Raw genomic sequence first — 5,459 nt, 5'->3', positions numbered from 1 at the left:
GCTTATACCCCATGCGATCGCATGGGGTGACCTGACTGACCCGATCCTTAAACGCATTAAATACGGGTAAGGTTTTATTAATTATTATTATTATTATTTTCATTAGGGTTTTAATTAATTAATATATATTTATATCTAGTTTTAACATATTATTTGTAATTTCAAGTTTTATTTATTTTTATAAATATATAGATTAATATTTTTATAAAAAAATAATAAAAAAATAATATTTTTATAAAATTTGTATTTTTATCATTTTAGTTATAATTTGTATTTTTATCGTTCGTTATATAGTTTTAAGCTTAGTTTTTGCCGTAGTTTTCCTAGATTTTTAAGCTTTGCCGTAAATTTCATTAAGTGTTTTTTCTTTATTTTAAGATTTAGGCGCTTTAGAATTTTGCGACGCAGTTTTTAGATTTTAGTGCCTAATTAAGTTATTGCCGTTTTAGATATAGAGTTCCTTTTTTTAATAGCTTTAGGCGCAACTTTTTAGATTAAGTTTTTAGACTTTTAAGTTATTTTCTTTCTTATTTTTATTTTTTGACGTTTTTTGACGCGCTTTTTCTTTTTCATTTCTACGCTCTAGTGTTTAGGACATAGATTTTTATTTCAAAATTTCGACGAAAAATTATAAAAAGCGATTAAATTAATAGACATCTAAATTTTCTGGTTCGTAGTAATAGTTTGATTTGTTAGTGGCGAGTTGTGGATTTTCCGATTTAAAGGATCATGGCTACCTGCTGCATCTATTGACTATTCAAAACGTGGGCAAAATCAGAAAAGTCTATTAATTTGATAACTTTAATAATTTTTATATTTATAACTAATAGGATATTCAGTGAATGCACCGAGCAAAACGTTCACCACCTTTCATACGTTCACCACTTGTAACCAGATCAAGACATATAGCTAATATTGCCGTTGTTGATTTTTCTTTAGAATCATCATCTAGTCGAACAAGTACTCCAATTCAAGTTTTCGATAATCTATTTTTTGAACCCGACTTCACAATTAAGAACCCGGAGGATATTCAAGGACAATTCCAAGATCCAGAACCACTAATCATTCCTCCTGAACCACAAACCGTTAAATCAGAATCTTCTAGTAATTCGGATTCAACAATTTCAAATATGTAAATAACGGAACCTCTAAGTATGGAAGATCGAATGAGAGTTACACGCACTGGCCAAGGACATGCCATTACGCGACCTGACATTAATGCGCCAGATTATGAAATCAAAGGACAAATCCTATACATGGTAACTAATCAATGCCAATATAGTGGTACGCCAAAAGAAGATTCAAACGAACATCTTCGAACCTTTAATAGGATTTGTACTCTATTCAAAATAAGAGAAGTTGAGGATGAACAGATCTATCTCATGTTATTTCCCTGGACTTTAAAGGGAGAAGCCAAAGATTGGTTAGAATCGTTACCCGAAGGAGCGATTGACACATGGGATGTCTTAGTTGAAAATTTTCTTAAAAGATTCTTTCCGGCATCAAAAACGTGAGACTTCAAGGAGAAATTGTTACGTTCGTGCAAAAGCCAAATGAAACATTATATGAAGCATGGACAAGATTCGGAAAGTTTTTGAGAGGATGTCCTCAGCACGGTTTAGACACTTATCAAATAGTTCAAATATTGTACCAAAGTGTCGACGTTGCTACACGAAAAGACATCGACACTGCAGTTTGTGGTTCCATTATGAAGAAAACCGCAACCGAAGCTCACAAAATTATTGATAACACAGCCTCCCACTCACATGAGTGGCACCAGGAAAAAGATATTTTTCATTCTTCGAAAGCGGCTAGAGCCGATTCTAGCCATGACTTTGATTCCGTTTCCGCAAAAATAGATGCTTTCGAGAGAGGAATGGAAAAGATGACTAAAGATATTCACGCAATACGAATCAGTTGTGAGCAATGCGGTGGACCACACTTAACAAAAGATTATCACATTGAGCAAACGATGGAACAACGTGAGAATGTTTCCTACATGAACCAAAGGCCGGGAAATAATTATCAAAATAATTATCATCTGCCAAGGCTAAACTTCAATCGAAATCAAAACATTCTTTACAATCCAAATGGATCCAACAATAACTCGTACAACCAACAAGGTCCGAATAACCAACCAACTCAAAACAATACTTTCAATCAACAAAGCCCTGGCTTGTATAAACCACCACAACAAATCGAAGAGAAAAAGCCAAATCTGGAAGAAATGATGGCAAAGCTAATGGAATCTCAAACACAATTTATTGCAACTCAAACCCAAACAAATGAGAGGTTTGATCAGTCATTAAGAACTCAACAAGCTTCCATTTTGAATCTAGAAAAACACGTAGGTACTCTTGCTAGCTTGATGAGTAAGAGGGAACAAGGAAAGCTACCGAGTGATACTGAAGTAAATCCTACGAATGAGAATGTTAATATGGTTTTAACAAATTCTAAAAAACCAGCACCAGGAGATGGGAAGGTTTTAGATGTGAGTAACAATGAAGAAGTTACAACACCACCACCACCCGAGTATGTAAAGCCAGTGGTGGCACCATACAGACCACCCATCCCGTTTCCAAGAAAAGGAGTTGAGTATGAGCAAGTGATAGGTAATAAAGTTTGTGATACCTTTGGAAAGAAGAAGAAGAATAAGAAAGTGCAAGAAACAAAAATCGTAAAAGTAAACCCGGTGAAGACAGTTCCACCAAAACTTCCACCCAGGTTGGGTGATCCGGGTGAATTTATTGTTCCTTGTCTACTTAGTGATTGTGTCATGTATGATGCACTAGCAGATTTAGGTGCAAGTGTGAGTGTTATGCCTCTTTCATTATATAAGATATTAGGAGTAGGTGATTTAAGTCCAAAGGAAATGAATGTTCGACTCTTTGATCAAACCACTAGGCACTCAGTTGGAATTGCTGACAACATACCCGTTCAAGTGGGTAATTTAACCTTTTTAGTCAAATTTATTGTCATTGACATAGAAGAGGACTCAAACATTCCTCTAATTTTAGGTTGACCATTCTTAGCGTCCACCAGGCAATTTATTGATGTAAGAGAGGGTAGAATGACAATTAGTAATAGTGAAAAATCAATCACCTTTGTGATTCAAAAGTCTAAATCTCCACCAACCAAAACCGTTGAACCAATAAAAATGATCGATGAGAAGCATATTGTTTTACCAACTCCAACGGTAGTGCTTAACAATAATAAAAAGCCTAAATGTGGGGAAAATGAAGTAACACCTAATGATGACCTGATAACAAAGAACCCCTTTGTTGATACAAAATTAAATGACCCCGTTATTAACAGTTCAATGAAGAAATTTATTAAACAGATTCGCGATGTTAGAACCAAGGGGAACTTTAAGTTATATAACCGGTTAGTATCCAATCTATCGCCTAAATAAAAGGCAAAACTAGTTGAATTTGTGGATGTTACACAGGAATCCGACCAATGGCTTAAAGCAAAAGTCACAGATATGCAAGTTGATTATGGTCCAAGAGAAATTGACAATGAAGTTAACCACAATTTCGACACCACAGCTACCTAAGAGTGGGGAGATTCAAATGTTCTAAGAAAAAAATGCTATCTAGAGTTAGTTGTTCTGTTCTCGTGTAGTTTCAAGACTGGAATCCGATTGCTCTTTTCCGCTAGCAGACACTAAAGAACTAGTTTTCTCCCCCCATTCTGAATTTTTTTTGTTTTGTAGGTTTTATATTAAATTAATATGTATTTTTAAATTTAAGTTTTGTGTGAATTTAAAAACATAATTTACTTTATTTCATTAAGTTTAAAAAAATGATTTCTAAATTCCGTCGTAAGTTAAAGACTAGGTCATGGAACCGAAATTACTTTACCCGAGGGCGGGGAAAAAAATTTATTATCATTATTTTAATATTATTGATCTAAAGTATGCAAAAAAAGAAAAAAAAAATAATAATAATAATAATAAAAATAATAATAATAATAATAATATATGTATATATATGTTTGTAGTTTATCTTATGTAAAACAGGGTAAAACAGCGCACTTTCAAAGACTGGCATTAAGTTCAGCAAAAGCTACTAATTTTGACGATAAGACGCAAAACATATGTGAAATTACAACAAAAGGAATGAACGATGAGGCGCGCCATCTATCATTCGACGAGCTTAGTAATTACAAACTGGGTATTTTTAATCACTTTTCTACACTAATCACCCTCATGAATTTATAATTATAGTCTGATTTCATGCAAATGAGGACATTGCATGATCTCAAGTGTGGGGAAGGGTTATAAATTCTGTCGGGTTTACACTTGGTTTAATTGCCAAATTTTATGAAAATTTGAAAAAATTTCAACTAAATGAATTCAAAATCATGTTTATACACATTTATGTACGATAAAACTAGGTATTAATACCAAAATTATTGTTACCTCGAAAAGGACATAAATTGAGAAACAACCCAAAACGCTAGAATTCATTTAAAATGGAATAAAGGAGAATAAAAAGGCAAAGAAAAGAATAAATAAAAACTAAATGTGGGAAGAATTTACCAAGTTTTTTAAAACATATATCACATATTTTGTACAAGATTATTGCAGGTACTTTTGCTTTGAACAATACTAATCAGTTTTACCCGAGTTACTGTAATACTTTTGAAAGAATAGATGGATCTACACGATGAATCAATTCCATCATTAAAAAGAAGTAAAGTCTTCCGAAAAAAGACACGCGCTTCTTGATTTAGGTCAGGAAGTTTTCGTCTAGACCAGTTGTAGGTTGACGAAAAATCTAGAAAAGTCATCTCTAAAATCAGCAGGAATTCCACGGACCTCAGCATCAAACAGGGTCGCCAAGTGGTCAGACTTATCCTAACCATGAGAGGATATGTCTCGTAAAATGGGGAGGGCGCCGTGCAAATTAGCTTGATAAGACTAATGAATCAGATCGCCAGAAAGGATAATCTCCTTAAAGATTAAAAATCAGCTTTTAAGCCTGATGTTACTCAATCCTTGAGATTGACCTTAAAGATTGAATATTACAAACTCATGGAATTCAATGATATCTAAACTCAAGCTTGAACGAGAAAATATTTTGATCAAAATTAAAACCGATTTGTTTTCTGAAAACCTATTTTCATTGCGTTCATTACCATTGAACGTAAGATCCTAAGAATTCACCGAAATTCATTAGGTCACCTGAACCAAATTGGGTGTCAACCGTAAGAACGGTGGCTGCATAGCATGGTCGAAGATAGGACCTTATGCCAGACCGAAAAAGTTATAGGGTGATCTTTACTATTGCTCCTACAAAGGATAGTAATTGCATCTGACACGTTGTGGACCATGAACATCTGCATGTCATTAGACATTGCCTTAACAGTTGCTAGTTCATCTCTTTCCTTTACAACCGGATGGTAGTTTACCGAAAGGTAATATACGAGACAAGTAAACTGGACGTGTGCTTTCC

The 5,459-nt window shown here is 34.0% G+C and overlaps 1 non-coding gene across 1 annotated transcript; it reads right to left on the bottom strand.

Moving 5' to 3' along the window:
* Nucleotides 1–1,513: 1,513 nt before the first annotated feature.
* On the bottom strand, nt 1,514–1,620 carry LOC139851092 (small nucleolar RNA R71). Its single transcript, XR_011760453.1, has one exon. It is a non-coding gene; the product is annotated as a small nucleolar RNA R71 (small nucleolar RNA).
* Nucleotides 1,621–5,459: the final 3,839 nt, after the last annotated feature.

Source organism: Rutidosis leptorrhynchoides, chromosome 5 (genome assembly GCF_046630445.1).
Source record: "Rutidosis leptorrhynchoides isolate AG116_Rl617_1_P2 chromosome 5, CSIRO_AGI_Rlap_v1, whole genome shotgun sequence".
Classification (NCBI taxonomy): Eukaryota; Viridiplantae; Streptophyta; class Magnoliopsida; order Asterales; family Asteraceae; genus Rutidosis; species Rutidosis leptorrhynchoides.
This window is presented reverse-complemented; position numbering and strand designations above follow the sequence as displayed.